The 25846-nt window shown below is 42.1% G+C and overlaps 1 pseudogene; it reads right to left on the reverse strand.

Moving 5' to 3' along the window:
• Nucleotides 1-219: 219 nt before the first annotated feature.
• On the reverse strand, nucleotides 220-1938 carry LOC131755858 (protein FAM76A pseudogene; annotated as a pseudogene).
• Between the last annotated feature and the right edge of the window lie 23908 nt (nucleotides 1939-25846).

Here is a 25846-nt window from a genome sequence, read left to right on the forward strand (position 1 = left end):
AGTTCATACATAATATACCTGGAAAAAAAACCAAGAGTATACCCTGAAGCAAAAGATTTATTGGAGAGAAAAAGTCTCTTCCACTGTACCAAGTCTTAAGGTGGCAGTTTTCAAAGTTCAGAGGGTGGCAGTGATAGGTAATTAATGCCAAAGTATTTGCTCATGGGTATGGCAGGATGCAATGATGGACCAAAAAAGCCAAAAAAACCATTCTGCACATAACACAGCAGTGACCAGCACACACACACAAAAGTAACAAAAGAGAGACAGTAGTACTGAGAGAAGGGTTTGGGATAGAGAGAGGGAAGTGAGAGAGAGTATGAGAGAGAAAGAGCCTGAAACCCCAAACACTCAAGCATGCAGGCATAATACAGCACAAACCAGGTATTTCGATTCAGCCCACTGCAGTCTCACAAAGAAGGATAACTATAGTAAAATCGAGATTTCCTAAGAAAGCTTGCAATTCCCAGAGAACAGCCAGGTTCTAACCCAGGAATCCGTTGCTATTGTCAGGAGTGTCCTTGTGGTCTCTCATGGAGAGGTTACAGCTCCTGACTTCTTGTTCTTGGACAAGGCAGCTGCTGGCTTCAGGAGCTCTCAGTTTGTGGCCTGCAATTGTTCTGTAACTTTTTTGTGGGTTTTCTCCATCTGGTTCATTTTGGCTCTCATCTGAGATGCTTGGTATTGAAAATCAGCCTTCAACTCCGTGACCTTCTTCTCTTTCTCTAAAATCATTTGATCCTTTTGATGCAGCATCTTCTTCAGAGTGGCTACTTCTTCCCTCAGTTGGGCAAAGATGACAGAGTGGTCAGTGCCTGGTGAGTCTAGAGCCAAGTCTGAGGAAAAGCTATCGGCATTGGTTGTGATCCACTCAAACCTGGATTTTTTCTTTGGGATTTCATTTTGAATGGCAGCCACCACTCAGTCGACTGTACTGCTCCCTCTCCTGGTGGCTGGCACGGGAAGAACTGCTCAGGTGCTTCCTCCGCTCTTTGGTCTTCTGAAGGACCCGTTTGTATGAAAGTGTGCACAGCCAGCATAGCAATTTCCCGTCTACCTTTTTTCTCCATCTTTCCTGTCAAATGCACACTGCTGCTTGCACCGTTCACAAGAATATGGTGGTCCATACTTCTCTGAATTTGTGCAGCGCTGGCATTTGTTGCCAATAAATGTTGCAGTTACGTTGCAATGCTGACGAGGTTTGGGCATTCCATACAACTGCACATTCTGAGGACATTTCGTGCATACTGTATTGGTTTTACTCTCCTGCTGGTACTCAGTCCTACAGTAGGTGAACTTCACAACAGGGTGTACAATCCGACATTCCTTGCACAGCTGCTGCCCCTGAGACACCACCTCGAAGGGGAAGCGCTGGTGGCATTTGGTGCAGGCATTGCTCACTGCCCTACCGGCCCCGCCCACCACTTTCTCGGAGAAATGTCTATTCACGTTCATTGCCCATTGGTTGTTTGGGTTTTTGTTGTTGAGTTTTAGCAGTTCTCTATATATTCTGGATGTTAATCCCTTATCAGATACATGATTTGCAAATGTTTTCTCACATTCTTAATCTCAAGCAGTCCAATTTGTCCTTACTGTCTTGTTACCTGGGCCTTTGGTATCATATCCAGGAAATTATTGCGAAATGTTGCGAAACTTTTGTCCTGTTTTCTTCTAAGAGTTTTATTGTTGTAGGTCTTACATTTAGGTCCTTGAGCTATTCAGTTAATTTTTGTATATCATGTTAGGTAAGGGTCCAACTTCATTCTTTTCCATGTGGATATCACATTTCCCAGCATTGTCTGTTGAAAATGCCATCCTCTCCTCATTGGATGGTCTTTTCACTCCTAGTAAAAAAATCACTTGATTGTATAGGAAAGGGTTTATTTCTGGGCTCTCTATTCTATTCCCTTGGTCTAGTACCACACTGTTTTGAGTACTGTAGCTCTATAATAATTTTTGAAATCAGGATATAGGAGTTTTTGAAATCAGGATATAGGAGTTGTCCAGTTTTATTCTTCTTTAACAATATTGTTTCCGCTTTTCAAGACCCCTTGAGATACTAATTTGAATTTTATGATGGGTTTGTCCTTCTGCAAAAAAATCATTGATTTTTTAAAAATTATTTTATATTGGGGTATATAGTTGATTAACAATATTGTGTTACTTTCAGGTGTACAGTAAAGTGATTCAGTTATACATGTGTCTATTCTTTTTCAAATTATTTTCGCATTTAGGTTACTACAGAATATTGAGCAGAGTCCTGTGCTATATACAGTAGGTCCTATTTTAAATATAGTAGTGTGTATATGTCAATCCCAAACTCCCAATATATCCCTCCCCCCACATATTTCCCCTTTGGTAACCATACGTTTGTTTTCTAAGTCTGTGTATTTCTGTTTTGTAAATAAGTTAACTTGTATCATTTTTTTTTAAAGATTCCTCATGTAAGTGATATCTTTCTCTGACTTACTTCACTTAGTATGATAATCTCCAGGTCCATCCATGTTGCTACAAATGGCATTACTTCTTTTTAGTGGCCGAGTAATACTCCATTGTATATGCACCATATCTTCTTTATCCATTCCTCTGTTGACAGACATTCAGGTTGCTTTCATGTCTTGGCTATCTAAACAGTGAAACAGTGCTGCAGTGAACATTGGGGTGCATGTATCCTTTTGAACCATGGTTTTCTTCAGATGTATACCCAGGAGTGGGATTGCTGGATCATATGGTAGCTCTATTTTAAGTTTTTTAAGGAACCTCCATACTGTTCTCCATAGTGGCTGTACAAATTTACATTCACACCAACAGTGTAGGAGGGTTCCATTTTCTCCACACCGTCTCCAGCATTTATTATGTGTAGACTTTTTGATGATGGCCATTCTAACTGGTGTGAGGTGGTATCTCTTTGCAGTTTTGATTTGCATTTCTCTAATCATTGGCGATGTTGAGCATCTTTTCATGTGCCTCTTGGCCATCTATATGTCTTCTTTGGAGAAATGTCTTTTTAGGTCTTCTGCCCATTTTTTGATTGGGTTGTTTGTTTTTTGATATTCAGTTGCATGAGCTGTTTGTAGATTTTGGAGATTAATCCCTTGTCTCTAGCATCATTTTGCCAATATTTTCTCCCATTTCTGGGTTGTCTTTTCATTTCTTTGCTATGCAAAAGCTTTTGAGTTTAATTAAGGTTCCATTTGTTTATTTTTGTTTTTATTTCCATTACTCTAGGAGACAGATCAAAAAGATATTGCTGTGAAAGAGTGTTCTTCCTATGTTTAGGTCTTTAATCCATTTTGAGTTTATTTTGTATATGGAGTTATGTGTAGTAGTCCAGTTTTCCCAGCACCACTTGTTGAAGAGACTGTCTTTTCTCCATTGTATATTCTTGCGTCCTTTTCTTAGGTTACTTGGCGATAAGTGCATGGGTTTACTTCTGGGCTTTCTATCCTGTTCCATTGATCTATATTTCTGTTTTTTGTGCCAGTTCAATACTATTTTGATGGCTACAGCTTTGTAGTATAGTCTGAAGTCAGGGAGCCCGATTCCTCCAGCTCTGATATTCTTTCTCAAGATTGCTTTGTCTATTTGGGGTCTTTTGTGTCTCCATCCGAAATTTTTTTTTTTTAACATCTTTGAGTATAACTGTTTTACAATAGTGTGTTAGTTTCTCCTTTACAACAAAGTGAATCAGTTATACATATACATATGTTCCCATATCTCTTCCCTCTTGCATCTCCCTCCCTCCCACCCTATCCCACCCCTCTAGGTGGTCACAAAGCACAGAGGTGAACTCCCTGTGCTATGCGGCAGCTTCCCACTAGCTATCTAATTTACATTTGGTAGTGTGTATATGTCCCTGCCACTCTCTCACATCGTCACTGCTTACCCTTCCCCCTCCCCATATCCTCAAGTCCATGCTCCAGTAGGTCTGTGCTCTATTCCCATCCTATCACTAATCTCTTCATGACATTTTTTTTCTTAGATTTCATATGTATGTGTTAGCATACGGTATTTGTTTTTCTCCTTCTGACTTACTTCACTCTGTATGACAGACTACAGGTCTATCCACCTCATTACAAATAACTCAGTTTCATTTCTTTTTATGGCTGAGTAATATTCCATTGTATATATGTGCCACATCTTCTTTATCCATTCATCTGTTGATGGACACTTAGGTTGCTTCCATGTCCTGGCTATCATAAATAGAGCTGCAATGAACATTTCGGTACATGACTCTTTTTGAATTATGGTTTTCTCAGGGTATACGCCCAGTAGTGGGATTGCGGGGTCATATGGTAGTTCTATTTGTAGTTTTTTAAGGAACCTCCATACTGTTCTCCATAGTGGCTGTATCAATTTACATTCCCACCAGCAGTGCAAGAGAGTTCCTTTTCTCCACACCCTCTCCAGCATTTATTGTTTCTAGAGTTTTTGATGATGGCCATTCTGACCGGTGTTTAGGTGATATCTCATTGTAGTTTTGATTTGCATTTCTCTAATGATTAATGATGTTGAGCATTCTTTCATGTGTTTGTTGGCGATCTGTATATCTTCTTTGGAGAAATGTCTCTTTAGTTCTTCAGCCCATTTTTGGATTGGGTTGTTTGTTCTTTTGTTATTGAGCTGCATGAGTTGCTTATAAATTTTGGATATTAATCCTTTGTCAGTTGCTTCATTTGCAAATATTTTCTCCCATCCTGAGGGTTGTCTTTTGGTCTTGTTTATGGTATCCTTTGCTGTGCAAAAGCTTTTAAGTTTCATTAGATCCCATTTGTTTATTTTTGTTTTGATTTCCATTTCTCTAGGAGATGGGTCAAAAAGGATCTTGCTGTGATTTATGTCAGAGTGTTCTGCCTATGTTTTCCTCTAAGCGTTTGATAGTGTCTGGCCTTACATTTAGTTCTTTAATCCATTTTGAGTTTATTTTTGTGTGTGGTGTTAGGGAGTGTTCTAATTTCATACTTTTACATGTAGCAGTCCAGTTTTCCCAGCACCATTTATTGAAGAGGCTGTCTTTTCTCCACTGTATATCCTTCCCTCCTTTATCAAAGATAAGGTGACCATATGTGTGTGGGTTTATCTCTGGGCTTTCTATCCTGTTCCATTGATCTATATTTCTGTTTTGGTGCCAGTACCATACTGTCTTGATTACTGTGGCCTTGTAGTATAGTCTGAAGTCAGGGAGCCTGATTCCTCCAGCTCCATTTTTCGTTCTCAAGATTGCTTTGGCTATTCGGGGTCTTTTGTGTTTCCATACAAATTGTGAAATTTTTTGTTGTAGTTCTGTAAAAAATGCCAGTGGTAATTTGATAGGGATTGCATTGAATCTGTAGATTGCTTTGGGTAATAGAGTCATTTTCACAATGTTGATTCTTCCAATCCAAGAACATGGTATATTTCTCCACCTATTTGTATCATCTTTAATTTCTTTCATCAGTGTCTTATAGTTTTCTGCATCTTTTGTCTCCTTAGGTAGGTTTATTCCTAGATATTTTATTCTTTTTGTTGCAATGGTAAATGGGAGTGTTTTCTTAATTTCACTCTCAGATTTTTCATCATTAGTGTATAAGAATGCCAGAGATTTCTGTGCATTAATTTTGTATCCTGCTACTTTACCAAATTCATTGATTAGTTCTAGTAGTTTTCTGGTAGCATCCTTTGTATTCTCTATGTATAGTATCATGTCATCTGCAAACAGTGACAGCTTCACTTCTTCTTTTCCTATTTGGATTCCTTTTATTTCTTTTTCTTCTCTGATTGATGTGGCTAGAACTTCCAAAACTATGTTGAGTAAGAGTGGTGAGAGTGGGCAATCTTGTCTTGTTCCTGATCTTAGTGGAAATGGTTTCAGTTTTTCACCATTGAGAACAATGCTGGCTGTGGGTTTGTCATATATTGCCTTTATTATATTGAGGAAAGTTCCCTCTATGCCTACTTTCTGCAGGGTTTTTATCATAAATGGGTGTTGAATGAATTTTGTCAAAAGCTTTCTCTGCATCTATTGAGATGATCATATGGTTTTTCTCCTTCAGTTTGTTGATATGGTGTATCACATTGATTGATTTGCGTATATTGAAGAATCCTTGCATTTCTGGAATAAACCCCACTTGATCATGGTGTATGATCCTTTTAATGTGCTGTTGGATTCTGTTTGCTAGTATTTTGTTGAGGATTTTTGCATCTATGTTCATCAGTGATATTAGCCTGTAGTTTTCTTTCTTTGTGACGTCTTTGTCTGGTTTTGGTATCAGGGTGATGGTGGCCTCGTAGAATGACTTTGGGAGTGTTCCTCCCTCTGCTATCTTTTGGAAGAGTTTCAGAAGGATAGGTGTTAGCTCTTCTCTAAATGTTTGATAGAATTCGCCTGTGAAGCCATCTGGTCCTGGGCTTTTGTTTGTTGGAAGATTTTTAATCACAGTTTCAATTTCAGTGCTTGTGATTGGTCTGTTCATATTTTATATTTCTTCCAGGTTCAGTCTCGGCAGCTTGTGCATTTCTAAGAATTTGTCCATTTCTTCCAGGTGGTCCATTTTATTGGCATAGAGTTGCTTGTAGTAATCTCTAATAATCTTTTGTATTTCTGCAGTGTCGGTTGTTACATCTCCTTTTTCATTTCTAATTCTATTGATTTGAGTCTTCTCCCTTTTTTTCTTGATGAGTCTGGCTAATGGTTTATCAATTTTATTTATCTTCTCAAAGAACCAGCTTTTACTTTTATTGATCTTTGCTATTGTTTCCTTCATTTCTTTTTCATTAATTTCTGATCTGATCTTTATGATTTCTTTCCTTCTGCTAAATTTGGGGTTTTTTTGTTCTTCCTTCTCTAATTGCTTTAGGTGCAAAGTTAAGTTGTTTATTCGAGTTGCTTCCTGTTTCTTAAGGTATGATTGTATTGCTATAAACTTCCCTCTTAGAACTGCTTTTGCTGTATCCCATAGGTTTTGGGTCGTCGTGTCTCCATTGTCATTTGTTTCTAAGTACTTTTTGATTCCCTCTTTGATTTCTTCAGTGATCACTTCGTTATTAAGTAGTGTATTGTTTAGCCTCCATGTGCTTGTATTTTTTACAGATCTTTTCCTGTAATTGATATCTAGTCTCATAGCGTTGTGGTCGGAAAAGATACTTGATACGATTTCAATTTTCTTAAATTTGCCAAGGCTAGATTTGTGACCCAATATATGATCGATCCTGGAGAATGTTCCATGAGCACTTGAGAAAAATGTGTATTCTGTTGTTTTAGGATGGAATGTCCTATAAATATCAATTAACTCCATCTTGTGTAATGTATCATTTAAAGCTTGTGTTTCCTTATTTATTTTCATTTTGGGTGACCTGTCCATTGGTGAAAGTGGGGTGTTAAAGTCCCGTACTATGATTGTGTTACTGTCAATTTCCCCTTTTAAGGCTGTTAGTATTTGCCTTATGTATTGAGGTGCTCCTATGTTGGGTGCATAAATATTTACAATTGTTATATCTTCTTCATGGATCGATGCCTTGATCATTATGTAGTGTCCTTCTTTGTCTCTTGTAATAGTTTTTATTTTAAAGTCTATTTTGTCTGATATGAGAATTGCTACTCCAGCTTTCTTCTGATTTCCATTTGCATGGAATATCTTTTTCCATCCCCTTACTTTCAGTCTGTATGTGTCCCTAGGTTTGAAGTGGGTCTCTTGTAGACAGCATATATATGGGTCTTGTTTTTGTATCCATTCAGCCAGTCTGTGTCTTTTGGTGGGAGCATTTTTTTTTTTTTAACATCTTTATTTGAGTATAACTGTTTTACAATAGTGGGTTAGTTTCTCCTTTACAACAAAGTGAATCAGTTATACATATACATATGTTCCCATAACTCTTCCCTCTTTTGTCACCCTCCCTCCCACCCTCCCTATCCCACCCCTCTAGGTGGTCACTAAGTACAGAGGTGAACTCCCTGTGCTATGCTGTAGCTTCCCACTAGCTATCTAATTTACATTTGGTAGTGTGTATATGTCCCTGCCACTCTCTCACATCGTCACAGCTTACCCTTCCCCCTCCCCATATCCTCAAGTCCATGCTCTAGTAGGTCTGTGTTTTATTCCCTCCTACCACTAATCTCTTCATGACATTTTTTTTTTTAGATTCCATATATATGTGTTAGCATACGGTATTTGTTTTTGTCCTTCTGACTTACTTCACTCTGTATGACAGATTCCAGGTCTATCCACCTCATTACAAATAACTCAGTTTCATTTCTTTTTATGGCTGAGTAATATTCCATTGTATATATGTGCCACATCTTCCTTATCCATTCATCTGTTGATGGACACTTAGGTTGCTTCCATGTCCTGGCTATCGTAAATAGAGCTGCAATAAACATTTTGGTACATGACTCTTTTTGAATTATGGTTTTCTCAGGGTATATGCCCAGTAGTGGGATTGCTGGGTCATATGGTAGTTCTATTTGTAGTTTTTTAAGGAACCTCCATACTGTTCTCCATAGTGGCTGTATCATTTTACATTCCCACCAGCAGTGCAAGAGTGTTCCCTTTTCTCCACACCCTCTCCAGCATTTATTGTTTCTAGAGTTTTTGATGATGGCCAATCTGGCCGGTGTGAGATGGTATCTCATTGTAGTTTTGATTTGCATTTCTCTAATGATTAATGATGTTGAGCATTCTTTCATGTGTTTGTTGGCAATCTGTATATCTTCTTTGGAGAAATGTCTATTTAGTTCTTCTGCCCATTTTTGGATTGGGCTGTTTGTTTTTTTGTTATTGAGCTGCATGAGTTGCTTATAAATTTTGGATATTAATCCTTTGTCAGTTGCTTCATTTGCAAATATTTTCTCCCATTCTGAGGGTTGTCTTTTGGTCTTGTTTATGGTATCCTTTGCTGTGCAAAAGCTTTTAAGTTTCATTAGATCCCATTTGTTTATTTTTGTTTTTATTTCCATTTCTCTAGGAGATGGGTCAAAAAGGATCTTGCTGTGATTGATGTCATAGAGTGTTCTGCCTATGTTTTCCTCTAAGAGTTTGATAGTGTCTGGCCTTACATTTAGGTCTTTAACCCATTTTGAGTTTATTTTTGTGTATGGTGTTAGGGAGTGTTCTAATTTCATACTTCTACAGGTAGCTGTCCAGTTTTCCCAACACCACTTATTGAAGAGGCTGTCTTTTCTCCAATGTATATTCTTGCCTCCTTTATCAAAGATAAGGTGACCATATGTGTGTGGGTTTATCTCTGGGCTTTCTATCCTGTTCCATTGATCTATATTTCTGTTTTTGTGCCAGTACCATACTGTCTTGATTACTGTGGCCTTGTAGTATAGTCTGAAGTCAGGGAGCCTGATTCCTCCAGCTCCATTTTTCGTTCTCAAGATTGCTTTGGCTATTCGGGGTCTTTTGTGTTTCCATACAAATTGTGAAATTCTTTTTTCTAGTTCTGTAAAAAATGCCAGTGGCAATTTGATAGGGATTGCATTGAATCTGTATATTGCTTTGGGTAATACAGTCATTTTCACTATGTTGATTCTTCCAATCCAAGAACATGGTATATTTCTCCACCTATTTGTATCATCTTTAATTTCTTTCATCAGTGTCTTATAGTTTTCTGCATACAAGTCTTTTGTCTCCTTAGGTAGGTTTATTCCTAGATATTTTATTCTTTTTGTTGCAATGGTAAATGGGAGTGTTTTCTTAATTTCATTCTCAGATTTTTCATCATTAGTGTATAAGAATGCCAGAGATTTCTGTGCATTAACTTTGTATCCTGCTACTTTACCAAATTCATTGATTAGTTCTAGTAGTTTTCTGGTAGCATCCTTAGTATTCTCTATATATAGTATCATGTCATCTGCAAACAGTGACAGCTTTACTTCTTCTTTTCCTATTTGGATTCCTTTTATTTCTTTATTTTCTCTAATTGCTGTGGCTAGAACTTCCAAAACTATGTTGAATAAGAGTGGTGAGAGTGGGCAACCTTGTCTTGTTCCTGATCTTAGTGGAAATGGTTTCAGTTTTTCACCATTGAGAACAATGCTGGCTGTGGGTTTGTCATATATTGCCTTTATTATATTGAGGAAAGTTCCCTCTATGCCTACTTTCTGCAGGGTTTTTATCATAAATGGGTGTTGAATTTTGTCAAAAGCTTTCTCTGCATCTATTGAGATGATCATATGGTTTTTCTCCTTCAGTTTGTTGATATGGTGTATCACGTTGATTGATTTGCGTATATTGAAGAATCCTTGCATTCCTGGAATAAACCCCACTTGATCATGGTGTATGATCCTTTTAATGTGCTGTTGGATTCTGTTTGCTAGTATTTTGTTGAGGATTTTTGCATCTATGTTCATCAGTGATATTGGCCTATAGTTTTCTTTCTTTGTGACGTCTTTGTCTGGTTTTGGTATCAGGGTGATGGTGGCCTCGTAGAATGAGTTTGGGAGTGTTCCTACCTCTGCTATCTTTTGGAAGAGTTTCAGAAGGATAGGTGTTAGCTCTTCTCTAAATGTTTGATAGAATTCGCCTGTGAAGCCATCTGGTCCTGGGCTTTTGTTTGTTGGAAGATTTTTAATCACAGTTTCAATTTCAGTGCTTGTGATTGGTCTGTTCATGTTTTCTATTTCTTCCTGGTTCAGTCTTGGCAGGTTGTGCATTTCTAAGAATTTGTCCATTTCTTCCAGGTTGTCCATTTTATTGCCATAGAGTTGCTTGTAGTAATCTCTAATAATCTTTTGTATTTCTGCAGAGTCAGTTGTTACATCTCCTTTTTCATTTCTAATTCTATTGATTTGAGTCTTCTCCCTTTTTTTCTTGATGAGTCTGGCTAATGGTTTATCAATTTTATTTATCTTCTCAAAGAACCAGCTTTTACTTTTATTGATCTTTGCTATTGTTTCCTTCATTTCTTTTTCATTAATTTCTGATCTGATCTTTATGATTTCTTTCCTTCTGCTAAATTTGGGGTTTTTTTGTTCTTCCTTCTCTAATTGCTTTAGGTGCAAAGTTAAGTTGTTTATTCGAGTTGCTTCCTGTTTCTTAAGGTATGATTGTATTGCTATAAACTTCCCTCTTAGAACTGCTTTTGCTGTATCCCATAGGTTTTGGGTCGTCGTGTCTCCATTGTCATTTGTTTCTAAGTACTTTTTGATTTCCTCTTTGATTTCTTCAGTGATCACTTCGTTATTAAGTAGTGTATTGTTTAGCCTCCATGTGCTTGTATTTTTTACAGATCTTTTCCTGTAATTGATATCTAGTCTCATAGCGTTGTGGTCAGAAAAGATACTTGATACGATTTCAATTTTCTTAAATTTGCCAAGGCTAGATTTGTGACCCAAGATATGATCTATCCTGGAGAATGTTCCATGGGCACTTGAGAAAAATGTGTATTCTGTTTTTTTTGGATGGAATGTCCTATAAATATCAAGTAAATCCATCTTGTATAATGTATCATTTAAAGCTTGTGTTTCTTTATTTATTTTCATTTTGGATGATCTGTCCATTGGTGAAAGTGGGGTGTTAAAGTCCCCTACTATGATTGTGTTACTGTCGATTTCCCCTTTTATGGCTGTTAGTATTTGCCTTATGTATTGAGGTGCTCCTATGTTGGGTGCATAAATATTTACAATTGTTATATCTTCTTCATGGATCGATCCCTTGATCATTATATAGTGTCCTTCTTTGTCTCTTGTAATAGTTTTTATTTTAAAGTCTATTTTGTCTGATATGAGAATTGCTACTCCAGCTTTCTTCTGATTTCCATTTGCATGGAATATCTTTTTCCATCCCCTCACTTTCAGCCTGTAAGTGTCCCTAGGTCTGAAGTGGGTCTCTTGTAGACAGCATATATATGGGTCTTGTTTTTGTATCCATTCAGCCAGTCTGTGTCTTTTGGTGGGAGCATTTAATCCATTTACATTTAAGGTAATTGTCGGTATGTATGTTCCTATTAGCATTTACTTAATTGTTTCGGGTTGTTCTTGTAGGTCTTTTCCTTCTCTTGTGTTTCTTGCCTAGAGAAATTCCTTTAGCATTTGTTGTAGAGCTGGTTTGGTGGTGCTGAACTCTCTCAGCTTTTGCTTGTCTGTAAAGGTTTTAATTTCTCCATCAAATCTGAATGAGATCCTTGCTGGGTCGAGTAATCTTGGTTGTAGGTTTTTTTCCTTCATCACTTTAAATATGTCCTGCCACTCCCTTCTGGCTTATAGAGTTTCTGCTGAAATATCAGATGTTAACCTTGTGGGGATTCCCTTGTGTGTTATTTGTTGTTTTTCCCTTGCTGCTTTTAATATGTTTTCTTTGTATTTAATTTTTGACAGTTTGATTATTATGTGTCTTGGCGTGTTTATCCTTGGGTTTATCATGTGTGGGACTCTGTGCTTCCTGGACTTGATTGACTATTTCCTTTCCTATATTAGGGAAGTTTTCAACTATAATCTCTTCAAATATTTTCTCAGTCCCTTTCTTTTTCTCTTCTTCTTCTGGGACCCCTATAATTCGAATGTTGGTGCGTTTAATGTTGTCCCAGAGGTCTCTGAGACTGTCCTCAGTTCTTTTCATTTTTTCTTTTTTCTGCTCTGCAGTAGTTTTTTCCACTATTTTATCTTCCAGGTCACTTATCCGTCCTTCTGCCTCAGTTATTCTGCTATTGATCCCATCTAGAGTATTTTTCATTTCATTTATTGTGTTGCTCATCGTTGCTTGCTTCCTCTTTATTTCTTCTAGGTCCTTGTTAACTGTTTCTTGCAATTTGTCTATTCTATTTCCAAGATTTTGAATCATTTTTACTATCATTATTCTGAATTCTTTTCCAGGTAGACTGCCTATTTCCTCTGCCTATTTCCTCTTCATTTGTTAGGTCGGTTCAGTGGGTTGAGCAGGTTTCCTGGTTGGGGGGACTAGTGCCTCTGTTCTGGTGGATGAGGCTGGATCTTGTCTTTCTGGTGGGCAGGTCCACGTCTGGTGGTGTGTTTGGGGATGTTGGTAGCCTTATTATGATTTTAGGCAGCCTCTCTGCTAATGGATGGGGCTGTAGTCCTGTCTTGTTCTTTGTTGGGGATAGGGTGTCCAGCACTGTTCGTTGCTGGTCCTTGAGTGAAGCTGGGTCTTGGTGTTGAGATGGTGATCTCTGGGAGATTTTCGCCGTTTGATATTACGTGGAGCTGGGAGGTCTGTTGTCCGGTGTCCTGAGGTTGGTTCTCCCACCTCAGAGACACAGCCTTGACACCTGGCTGGAGTGCCAAGAGCCTTTAATCCACACGGCTCAAAATAAAAGGGAGAAAAAAATAGGAAAGGAAGGAAGGAAGGAGGGAAGGAAGGAAGAAAAGGGGAGAAGACAAAATAAAGTAGGATAAAATATAGTTATTAAAATAAAAAATAATTATTAAGAAGAAAAATTTCTATTAAAGAAAAAAAAACAAAAAACGGGTCGGACAAATGGTGAAAAAACAAAGCTATACAGACAAAATCTCACACAGCAGCACACACATACACACTCACAAAAAGAAAAAAGGGGGAAATAATAGTATATCTTGCTCCCAAAGTCCACCTCCTCAACTTGGGATATTTTGCTGTCTATTCAGGTTTTCCACAGATGCAGGGCACTTCAAGGAGCTTTATCCTGCTGCTTCTGAGGCTGCTGGGAGAGACCTCCCCCTCTCCCCTCTCCTCTTTGTTCACACAGCTCCTGGGGTTCAGCTTTGGACTTGGCCCCGCCTCTGCGTGTAGGTTATCCGCGTCTGCCCTTCGCTCAGACAGGACGGGGTTAAAGGAGCAGCTGATTCGGGGGCTCTGGCACAGGCCGAGGGGGAGGGAGGGGCATGGATGTGGGGCGAGCCTGCGACGTCAGAGGCCGGTGTGATGCTGCACCGGCCCGAGGTGCACCGCGCGTTCTCCCGGGGAAGCAGTCCCTGGATCCCGGGATCCCGGCAGTGGTGGGCTCCACACGCTCCCGGGAGGGCCGGTGTGGAGAGTGACCTGCGCTCGCACACAGGCCTCTTGGAGGCGGCAGCAGCAACCCTAGCATCCCACACCCGTCTCTACTGTCCGTGCTGACACCCGCGGCTTGCGCCCATTTCTGGAGCTCCTAATCCCCTCTCCTCACGCACCAGGATGCAAAGAGGGAAGAAAAGGTCTCTTGCCTCCTCAGCAGCTCCAGACTTCAACCGGACTCCCTCCCGGCCAGCCGTGGCGCACTAACCCCTTCAGGCTTTTTTCACTCTGGCAACTCCAGGCCTTTCCCTGGGATCTGACTAAGCCCGAGCCTCAGCTCCCAGCCCCTGCCCGCCCCTGCGGGTGAGCAGACAAGCCTCTCAGGCTGGTGAGTTCCGGTCGGCACCGGTCCTCTGTGGGAATGTCTCCGCTTTGCTCTCCGCACCCCTGTGGCTGCACTCTCCAACGCGGCTCCAAAGCTTCCCCCTCTGCCACCCGCAGTCTCCGCCCACGAAGGGGCTTCTAGTGTGTGGAAACCTTTCCTCCTTCACGGCTCCCTCCCACTGGTGCAGGTCCCGTCCCTATTCTTTTGTCTGTTTATTCTTTTTTCTTTTGCCCTACCCAAGTATGTGGGGAGTTTCTTGCCTTTTGGGAGGTCTGAGGTCTTCTGCCAGCATTCAGTAGGTGTTCTATAGGAGTTGTTCCACGTGTAGATGTATTTCTGATGTCTCTGTGAGGAGGATGGTGATCCCCGCGTCCTACTCTTCCGCCATCTTCTCGCGCCCCCCTCCATCCGAAATTTTTTGTTCTAGTTCTGTGATCTGTGAATGACATTGGTGATTTGATAGGGATTGCATTGAATCTATAGATTGCCTTTGGTAGTTATAGTTATTTTGAAAATATTCTTTCAATCAAAAAACATGGTATACCTTTCTGTCTGTCTGTGTCATCTTTGATTTCTTTCATCTGTGTCTTATAGTTTTCGGAGTATGGGTCTTTTGCCTCCCTGGGTAAGTTTATTCCTAGGTATTTTATTCTTTTTGATGCAGTAGTAAACGGGATTCCTTAATTTCTCTTTCTGATCTTTCGTTGTTAGTATATAGAAATGCAACAGATTTCTCTGTATTAATTTTGTATCCTCCAACTTTACCAGATTCATCGATGAGCTCTAGTAGTTTTCTGGTAGCATCTTTTTCTACGTATAGTATCATATCATCTGCAAACACTTAGTTTTACTTCCAAGTTGGATTCCTATTATTTCTTTTTATTCTCTGATTGCCATGGCTAGGACTTCCAAAAATTATGTTGAATAAAAGTGGTGAGAGTAGGGTGACTTCCCTGGTGGCGCAGTGGATAAGAATCTGTCTGCCAATGCAGGGAACATGGGTTCGAGCCCTGGTCCGGGAAGATCCCACATGCCGCGGAGCCACTAAGCCCGTGCACCACAACTACTGAGCCTGCACTCTAGAGCCCGCAAGCCACAACTACTAAGCTTGCGTGCCTAGAGCCACAACTACTGAAGCTTGTGTGCCTAGAGCCTGTGCTCCGCAATGAGAGAAGCCACTGCGATGAGAAGCCCTAGCACCACAACGAAGAGTGGCTCCCACTCGCTGCAACTAGAGAAAGACTGTGCACAGCAACAAAGATCCAACACAGCCAAAAATAATAAAAAGAAAAACATAAAACAACCCAGGCTCACGACTCCAAGGCTGGGGTGAGCTCTCCTGTTAGTAATATTTCATACCTGTTGTTGCAAATTAAGCTCTGTCCATGCAACTCAGAGAGGATAACAGACTCTGAGCCTAGCTTCTCCTGGATTCTGCCCCAATTCACTAATTTAAATATCCCTATAATATAAACTGTGTATAATTGCTTTTCTGAAACAGGTCCTCCTGTGAGCTCTGTAGTGAATCCCCAGACCTGGGGCTGGTCTTGGACACCCCTGACACCCCACAATATGAGAAGTAATACACTAGAGGGGCTTCACAGTCAATTGAAACTGGCAGAGGAAAGAATTAGTGAACTTGAACAATGAGAAGAACAGAGAGAATAATGAATGAAGGTGGAAGAGCCTCAGAGAAATGTGGGGCAGCGTTTAGTGCACCAATATCTGGGTGATGGCAGCAGGAGAGAAAGCAGCAGGACAAATACTCAAATACACATACAGATGTCCAGTGGACTCTGAAGAATAAACTTGGAAAGAGATCCACACACGGATACGTCACAGGGAAAATGGTGAAAGTCAAAGACAAGGAGAAAAGCTTGAAAGCAGCAAGAGAAACACCTTATCCCCTAAAAGGGAACCAATGTAAGACCACGAGCCGGCTCCTCAGCCAAAACCAGGGAGGTTACAGGTAATGGGGTAACACATGCAATAACACATTCAAAGCTACGAATATGAAGAGAAGCCACTGCCACTGCAACGGGAAGCCCGCGCACCGCAACAAAGAGTGGCCCCTGCTCGCCACAACTAGAGCAGCTGAGATTAATTTTTAAAAATTAAATAATTAAGTAAATAAACAACAAAGAAAAAAAAACAACTGGCATCACAAACAGCATGGATGGAGTCATGCTTGCAACTGACCTCGGGGAATAGGAACTGGGAACCAGGCCACGCACTACCTGCAGTGCCACCAGGAAATGCAACATGAACTGGTATCTGTATCACCTGGAGCAATGTGCAGGCGGCCTTCACCCCATCATCAGAGAGGGGTCATCAGCTCCTCTCCCCTGTGACAGCCCGCTCTGCCAGTGCTGTTGAAACCGAGATGCACAGCTCCTGCCACAAAGGTTCCCATCCCCGGTATTATAGAGATGATACTGACATCTCAAAGGCTCAAGGCTCCTATTTAGCTGTTCAGGGTCCGGCTAACAGGTTTACTTGGCCCCAATAATTGCCGACCCAAGGGCTACTCCCTGACAAGCTAGACTCAGAAGCTGCACACATCTGATCCATTGCACTGCCCTTAGAAAACTGTTCAGATCATGGCTCGTATCTGAATCAGGCTAGCAAATTAACAATGGGAAACAGTGCCTTGAAGGCTGAACAGCTCCTGGATGGACAGACAGCCACCTATGGTAACACCAGCTGAGTTTATGTATGATACCCATGGAACTGATACCTGCAAGTATTTAACCAAATGGGAAAACCTGACCAAAGATAACTTGTCCCTGAAATGGCCAAAATGGGGTACTTTTGATTTACCTACATTGGTTTATTTGCACGTTTAATTAGAAAAAGCAGCTATAAAATCAATCAGAATGGGAGGCATATTTTAATTCTATTTTTATTTATTTATTTATTTATGGCTGTTTTAATTCTATTTTTATTTATTTATTTATTTATTTATGGCTGTGTTGGGAGGGCTTTCTCTAGTTGTGGCAAGCGGTGGCCACTCTTCATCGTGGTGCGTGGGCCTCTCACTACCACGGCCTCTCTCGTTGCGGAGCACAGGCTCACTAATTGTGGCTCATGGGCCCAGTTGCTCTGTGGCGTGTGGGATCTTCCCAGACCAGGGCTCAAACCCATGTCCGCTGCATTGGCAGGCAGATTCTCAACCACTGCACCACCAGGGAAGCCCTATTTTTAAATACAATTTTATTGGAGTATATCATTGGTTTCTGGAATCTGCCATGTGCATGCACGTGTCCTCATATCCCCTCCCTCTAGGTGGTCACAAAGCACCAAGCCAATCTCCCTGTGCTATGCAGCTGCTTCCCACTAGCTAGCTATTTTACATTCGGTAGTGTTTATAGGGAGGCAAATTTTAACTGGGACCTGGAAGCCTCACAAATGAGGAAATAATAAAATGGCTTCATTGTAAGAAACAATGATTAGAAACGGTGGTGGCTGAATTAGAGAAAGCCTCAACCTCCGTCTCCAGCTTCTTTATGTTCTTTTCTTTCTGAGCTGCCCTGCCCTTCCTGCTCTCCCTCCTCCAACACCAGTAGAAAAATATATTGAATGCAAGATAGAAAATAAAAGCAACACCAAGGGCTTCCCTGGTGGCGCAGTGGTTGAGAGTCCGCCTGCCGATGCAGGAGACACGGGTTCGTGCCCTGGTCCGGGAAGATCCCACATGCCGCGGAGCGGCTGGGCCCGTGAGCCATGGCTGCTGGGCCTGCGTGTCCGGAGCCTGTGCTCCGCAGCGGGAGAGGCCACAACAGTGAGAGGCCCGCATACCGCAAAAAAAAAAAAAAAAAAAGCAACACCAAGTTTAAGGAGAAGCCCATGAGCAGAGGGGAACCTGCTGTATTCTACAGCCCTTGGACTAGGACAGAACTTAGAAACTTGACTAAGGATTTTCCAGATCCCTTACAAAGACCCTTTAGCTTTTGCTAAGGAATTTGATCTTAAGTAAGAACTTACGAGCCTGGATATTAAGACTTGTACCAGCTCGTACATTGACTAGTCTCTGAAAGTAAAGCAAAAGAATGGCTCTAAGACATAAATTGGAAAGCACCTATGGAGGATTTTCCTAAGTGTGAGGCTACAGATCGCCAGAAATGTAGAGAAGTTGCCCACAACTTATATCAGGCTATTGCAAAAATCCCACAGAAAACAGATAGGGCATGGGACTTCCCTGGCAGTCCAGTGGCTAAGACTCCAGGCTCACAATGCAGGGGGCCCGGGTTCGACCCCCTGGTCAGGGAACTAGATCCCATGTGCCGCAACTGAAAGATCCTGCATGCCACAACGAAGACCCAACGCAGCCAAATAAATAAAACGAGTATTTTTTTTAAATAAGAGAGAAAAGAAAACAGATTGGGCAAAGGTCCATCAGTGTAAACAGAGGTCAGGAGAAACTACTTGATTATTTTGAAAGATTTGAAAAAACATTCAAACAGCACTCTGGCATGGATCCAGAGAGTTTTATAAACCATCAGAATGATTCAGTATTGGGGCTTCCCTGGTGGCGCAGTGGTTGAGAGTCCACCTGCCGATGCAGGGGACGCGGGTTCGTGCCCCGGTCTGGGAAGATCCCACATGCTGCAGAGCGGCTGGGCCCGTGAGCCATGGCCGCTGAGCCTGTGTGTCCAGAGCCTGTGCTCCTCAACGGGAGAGGCCACAACAGTGAGAGTCCCACGTACCACACACAAAAAAAGTGATTCAGTATTACATTGTACTTTTATCGAAGGATTAGATGAAGAATTGGTACACCTGGTTAAAAGACATGAACTTGATTGGGCTACTATGCATACTAATGCCCTTGTCACTACTTGTCACTACTGCTGCTAAGCTTTCTAAAACCTTATGGAAAGGAGAGAAGGAAAAAGCTGCCGAGATTATGACTGTGCAGGTAACAGCAGTTTGGCGGCCCTCCAAAACTCACCTGCCCAAATTCCAGCCGGGCTTGAAAGGAACACACCTGTTTGTTTTGCAAAAAACATGTATATTTTAAAAGGGATTGCCACAAATTCAAGCGAGACTTGGAACAAGGTAAAATTAAAAAGGAAGAGGGGTGCTCTGAGGATTACGAGGGCATTTTCCCCTCCTCCTCCCCTCCTCACAAATACCTTAGGGGAGACTGAAATAACTATCAGAGGGGAAACTTCTAAGGCCCTGTGGACACGGGGGCTCCATTCTGTCCTTAACCCGACCCTTATTCACTGCCCTCTCACCTAGGGGTAAACAATCGATTCTAATGGTAGGGGTTTCAAACTTTCCTGTGCAGGTTTTTAAATCAGAACCAATAATTGTTCAGCTAGGAACTGTCACAGGAAGACATGTATTCCTTTTGGTGAAATGTGCTCCAATTCATCTGATTGATGAGACCTTTTAGAGGCATGTAATGACGGTTTTGCCTTTTCACCTATAGGTGAAATGACTTTAGATTTAGAAGCTGTAGATGCTGATCAGAACATAATTACTGCCTTTTCACCTATAGGTGAAATGACTTTAGATTTAGAAGCTGTAGATGCTGATCAGAACATAATTACTGAAAAGTGAATGGTTATGAAAATCAAAATTCAGACAAATCAAGAGGAAATTAATGATTTGCTGTTACAGGACAGCTACAGGACAGCTGCATTACAGGACAGCTGCATGTAAATTAATGGAGTTAGAACACACCCTCACACCATGCACAAAAATAACCTCACAATGGCTTAAAGACTTAAACATAAGACATGACACCACGAAACTCCAAGACAGCAGAGGCAAAACATTCTGACATAACTGTACTAATGTTCCCTTAAGTCAGTCTCCCAAGGCAATAGAAACGAAAACAAAAATAAACAAATGGGACCTAATCAAACTTACAAGCTTTTGCACAGCAAAGGAAACCATAAACAGAAAAAACCTAAAAGACGACCTACGGGATAGGAGAAAATATCTGCAAATGATGCGACCTACAGAATAGGAGAAAAGCAAATGATGTGACTGACAAGGGCTTAATTTCCAAAATATATTGGGTGGGCCAAAAAGTTTGGGTTTTTCCATAACATCTTATTGGCCAACCCAATACAAACAGCTCATACAACTCAACAACAAAAAAAACAACCCAATAGAAAAATGGGCAGAAGACCTTAATAGACGTCTCCAAAGAAGACACAAATGGCCAATAGGCAAGGGAAAAGATGCTCAACATCACTAGTTATTAGAAAAGTGGAAATCAAAACTACAATGAGGCATCACCTCACACCTGTGAGAATGGCCACCACTAAAAAGTCTACAAATAACGAATGCTGGAAAGGGTGTGGACAAAAGGGAACCCTCCTACACTGCTGGTGGGAATGTAAGTTGGTGCAGCCAGTATGGAGAACAGTATGGAGATTCCTCAGAAAACTAAAAACAGAGTTACCATATGATCCAGCAATCCCAGTCCTGGGCATATATCCAGACAAAACCCCAATTCAAAAAGATACACGCACCCCAATGTTCATACTAGCACTATTCACAACAGCCCAGACATGGAAACAACCTAAATGTCCACAGACAGGAATGGATAAAGAAGATGTGGTACATATATACAATGGAATATTAGCCACAAAAAAATGAAGTAATACCATTTGCAGCAACATGGATGCAACATGGAGTAAGTCAGAGAGAGAAAGACAAGAGAAAGACAAATACCCTATCACTTAAGTGTGGAAATTAAATATGGCACAAATGAACAGAAACAGACTCGCAGACATAGAGAACAGACTTGTGGTTGCCAAGCGGTGGGGGGAGAAGGGAGACGGATGGAATGGGAATTCAGGGTTGGTAGGTGCAAACTATTACATTTAGAATGGATAAATGACAAGGTTCTACTGTAGAGCACAGGGAACCATCCATATCCAATCTCCTGGGATCAACCATAATGGAAAAGAATATTTTAAAAAGAATGTCTGTACGTATAAAACTGAGTCACTTTGCTGTACAGCAGAGGCTGGCACAACATTGTAAATCAACTATGCTTCAGTAAAAAAATAGAATGATTTGCCGATACCAGTGCCTAAGGAATTATGGTCATCTTCTTTCTCAGGTATTGGGAACATTTCAATGGCTACTCCTATTAAAGTAACTATGGATAATTCCAAGCCTCTACCTAATATCCGACAATAGCCACGCAGACCGGAGGCATTAAAAGGAATAAGACCTATTATTCAGGAATTCCTTAAGAAAAGACTGATAATTCCTTGCACTAGCCCCTGCAATGCTCCCATTTTACCAGTAAGAAACCAAATGGAAAGGCCTGGAGGTTGCTTCCGGACCTGAGAGCTCTAAGCACTCTTGTGATTTCCCCGCCACCCTGTTGTTCCCCATCCTCCCACACTGCTCTCAGCCACCCCATCAGACACCTGTTATTTCCCAGTAGTTGACCTACGGAGTGCACTCCTGAGTATTCCAGTAGAAAAAGAAAGTCAGTACCTCTTCACCTTTACCTCGGAAGAGCGCCAGCCTACTTGGACAGTTACGCCACAAGGCTATACCGGAAGCCCTACTTACTTTTCTCAACTACTTAAAGCCGATTCGGCTGAGGTACACTTTCCTCATGACTCTGCTCTGATTCAGTACGTAGATAATTTACTTTTGTTTCTAGAGCTGGACGGCATTGCCCAGAGACACGATCCGCTTGCTGCAACAATTAGTGTCAAAGACAAACTATGATTCTGCTCACCAACTATGTGATAATCAGGTCATTTAATATCTAAGGAAGGGTTGTTGATTGATTCTGAAAGGATTAAGGGAATCCTCGCTTTCTCACTCCCCCAGACAAAGAAACAGCTGAGAGGATTTCTAGGTCTAACTGGGTATTGCAGGAACTGGGTACCGAGTTTCTCCCATGGCCTAATAACCTCTATGCGTTACTCAAGTCTCATCAGCCAGAGGGACTTCCCTGGCGGTCCAGTGCTTTTAAGACTCTGAGCTTCCACTGCAGGGGGCACGGGTTTGATCCCTGGTTGGGGAACTAAGATCCCGCATGCTGCGCGGCATGGCCAAAACAATTAATTTTTCGAACAGAAGGAGAGAAAGCTATGAATGCCCTGGAATCTGCACTCGACCGGGCTCCAGCTTTGGGCCGTCCTAACTATAAACCACCATTTTCCCTCTTTGTGCCCGAAGACAGAGGACACGCCCTGGGTGTATTCACTCAGAGGCACTGTGACCGCAGGATGTTACAGTCGCCAGTTAGATTTGGTGGCAGAAGGGCTCCCACCCTGTATGAGGGCGATTTCGGCGACTGCCCTCTTTATGCAGAGCTACTGAAGAACTTGTCACGGGGTCTCCTCCGGCTATCTGTGTTCCTCACTCAGGTGAATCTCGCTCAAGTTCCCATCGTCTGTGAGTCGCTTGGCCTCTTACGAAGTACTGTTACTCTCATCACCCAGTATTACTTCTGCTTGCTGGTGTAACAGTCTTAGCCCTGCAACTTTGTTTCCAGCATCTCAAGACGACTGCGTGATACTGGCTATCTTCTAACTGTGAGGACTGATTTTGCAAGAAGTTCCCATGGGTGATTCTGATTTAATTTGGTTTACAGGTGGATCCCACTTACAAGGACATTACTGAGCTGGGTTTGCAATAACTTCAACAGTAGAAATAAGTGAAAGTTCTTATTTACCAGACACCAAATCGGCCCAACAAGCTGAACTGATTGCGTGACTAGGGCTTGTCAGTTAGCCAGAGGTCAAATAAACCACGTCTATACTGATAGCTGCTATGCCCTTAGAGTGGCTCGTGATTTTACAATGCTGTGGAAACAGGATTTCTTACCTCTTCTGGTCAGCCTGTAAAGAATGGACAGCTCATCTCAAAACTATTAGACTGCACTCAATTGCCCAGACAGCTCGCGATCATGAAGATACCTGGGCATTCCAAATCTGACTCAACAGAGGCCAAAGGACACGGATCGGCCGATGCTGCAGCTAAACAAGGTAGCTGCCTGAAGTCTTGTCCCTGCCCAATTTCAAGGCTCTCCTCTGCTCAATCATAACTCTAACGAAACTTAAGAAATTTCTTTTGCAGGCTCAGGAACTGGCTTCAGAAAATGAAGAGCAGGCCTGGAAGAAAAGGAGGGCTATTTGGATCCCATCTCACAAATACAGAGTATCTACATGCAGTTGTTTAGGGATGCCTGGTCATTGCTGGGTGTTTTTTGTTGTTGTTGTTGTTTTTTAATTTAGTTATTTTTCGTTGCCTTTACTCCAGCAGGGACATTCCCTGGCCCCTGGGCACCCGAGAAAATGGTATTATAGGGAAAACAATGTATCTGGAAACCTTCTCCCACTACAGCTCATAAGGTTTATGACCTATGTTCTATCTGTCCTAAACGTAATCCTGGTAAGCTCACAAGGCCACTTCCCCCTCCCTGAGGAACCCTTGTGGGTTTGGCAACTGGACTTCATCCACGTGCCTTCCTCTGATGGCTATAAATGCATCCTGGTCGTGGCCTCCACACTGGGTGGAGGCATTTCCTTGCAGAAGGCCAGTAGCCTTAACAGTAGGCAAATTACTATTGGAAAAAAAAATAACTCCACTTTGGGGGACTCCTTCTGAGTTGCATAGCGACCAGGGAACCCATTTTACTGGACAGATTATTAACTCCACTGGTAAGATGCAGCCGCTGATGCAACATTTTCACTGCACCTATCACCTGAATTCTCAGTGGCAGCAGAAAGGACCAAGAGCACTTTCAAAACACAATTGGCCGAATTTTCAGAGGCTTTTCATCTTCCATGGCCTAAAGCTCTTCCCTTGGCAAATCCTCAACCTTAGTTCCACCCGCTTTGGTAAACAGCAGTCGTCTCTTCTTGAAATAATTACTGGGCGGCGACCTATGCCTTCAGATGAAGGTATGTATGAACCAGCGCTGCTTAAAGGTCAAATTCTACATTACTGTCAGGGACGCACCAAAGTGCTTACAGAAAATGAAAAATCAGTAGCTGATTCCTTCCACAGTGAGCTCCCGGGAGACAGACACCTTATTAAGGATCACGGGTTACGGCCTGGAGATGTCGTCTATTGGAAAAGACATCAAAAAAGGGACTCCTTACAGCCACGTTGGAAAGGACCAGGACCAGACCAGCTACTCTTTTAACAAATCCCTGTGGGGCAAAACTTAAAGGATTAATCTCTGGGGGTCACATCTCTCACCCCAAAAGGGCCTCCCCTCCTGAATGGACTGCAACTCCCATTGCTGACACCCCACTTCCACTGAGAGAGGCTCCATCAAACCAGGATGAGGAGGACACGACAACAGTGGTAGACAGCTAACCCAAGAGTCCAGACCAGACCCGTAAGAAACTGCCTCTCTATCAAAATTGAAAGTTATGGGACTTCCCTGGCAGTCCAGTGGTTAAGACACCCCGCCTTCCCTGCAGGGTGCACGGGTTCCATCCCTGATCAGGGAACCAAGATCCCGCATGCCACGCGGCACAGCCAAAAAATAGAAAAAGTTATTGTTCTATTTCTAGCTATGTTCTTTTTTTTTTTTTTTTTTTTCCCCCTGCAGTACGCGGGCCTCTCACTGTTGCGGCCTCTCCCGTTGCGGAGCACAGGCTCCGGATGCACAGGCTCAGCGGCCATGGCTCACGGGCCCAGCCGCTCTGTGGGATCTTCCCGGACCGGGGCACGAACCTGCGTCCCTTGCATCGGCAGGCGGATTCTCAACCACTGCGCCACCAGGGAAGCCCTCTAGCTATGTTCTTAGGCCAATGTTTAGGGTGGAAAGAAAACTCTTCGGTAAAACTATCACAAAGTATAGGTGCTGGGGGAGGTTAACCGATCGTTGGATTTGTCATCAGGTTGCTCTGTCAGTACGAGGCCGATTAAACCCCTTGTAATTCCTGTCACTGACTTTTCAGATGTTCCTAATGTTACCGCTTACTCAGACACACCCCCCTCTGGCCTAAGTTTTCAGGTTCAAATTCTCCAAAACACTAATATGTCCATCCCTTGACTGACACTATCTTCGGTCCTTAGAGATGCCACACAACTTACTGTAGGCCCCCCTCACTCTGCCCCTTACTTTTTTTTGGCTGTGCTGCGCAGCATGTGGGATCTTAGTTCCCCGACCAGGGATCAGACCCGAGCGCCCTGCAGTGGAAGCGTGGAGTAGTAACCGCTGGACCGCCGGGGAAGTCCCCGTGTCCCGTACTTAAAAGAGAAAAAATACGAGTCACATATGCCAGCAACTCCCCCACCTCCAGTATACGGATAGCTTTTGGAAAGTCTGCAGAAGAAATGGCCCACGGTTTAACACTGTGTTACAAGACTTCCAGTTAATGAAGCCATCAACGAAAGCACTCTGGGAGGAGTCACTTGTGCTTCCCCAGGTTTTGTCTTCATATATGGTATTGGAACTGACCCACCTTCCCAAGGGTATTCACATAAAATCTGAAGGGCTGGCAAGTAGAAGGTTTATTTTATCGGGACGTTATGTTACCCCGTTGTCTATCCAAAAAGAGACAGATGAGGAGGATACCAAAGAAACCTGGTGGCAAAGTCTTTT

Source organism: Kogia breviceps, chromosome 4 (assembly GCF_026419965.1).
Source record: "Kogia breviceps isolate mKogBre1 chromosome 4, mKogBre1 haplotype 1, whole genome shotgun sequence".
NCBI classification, from domain to species: Eukaryota; Metazoa; Chordata; class Mammalia; order Artiodactyla; family Physeteridae; genus Kogia; species Kogia breviceps.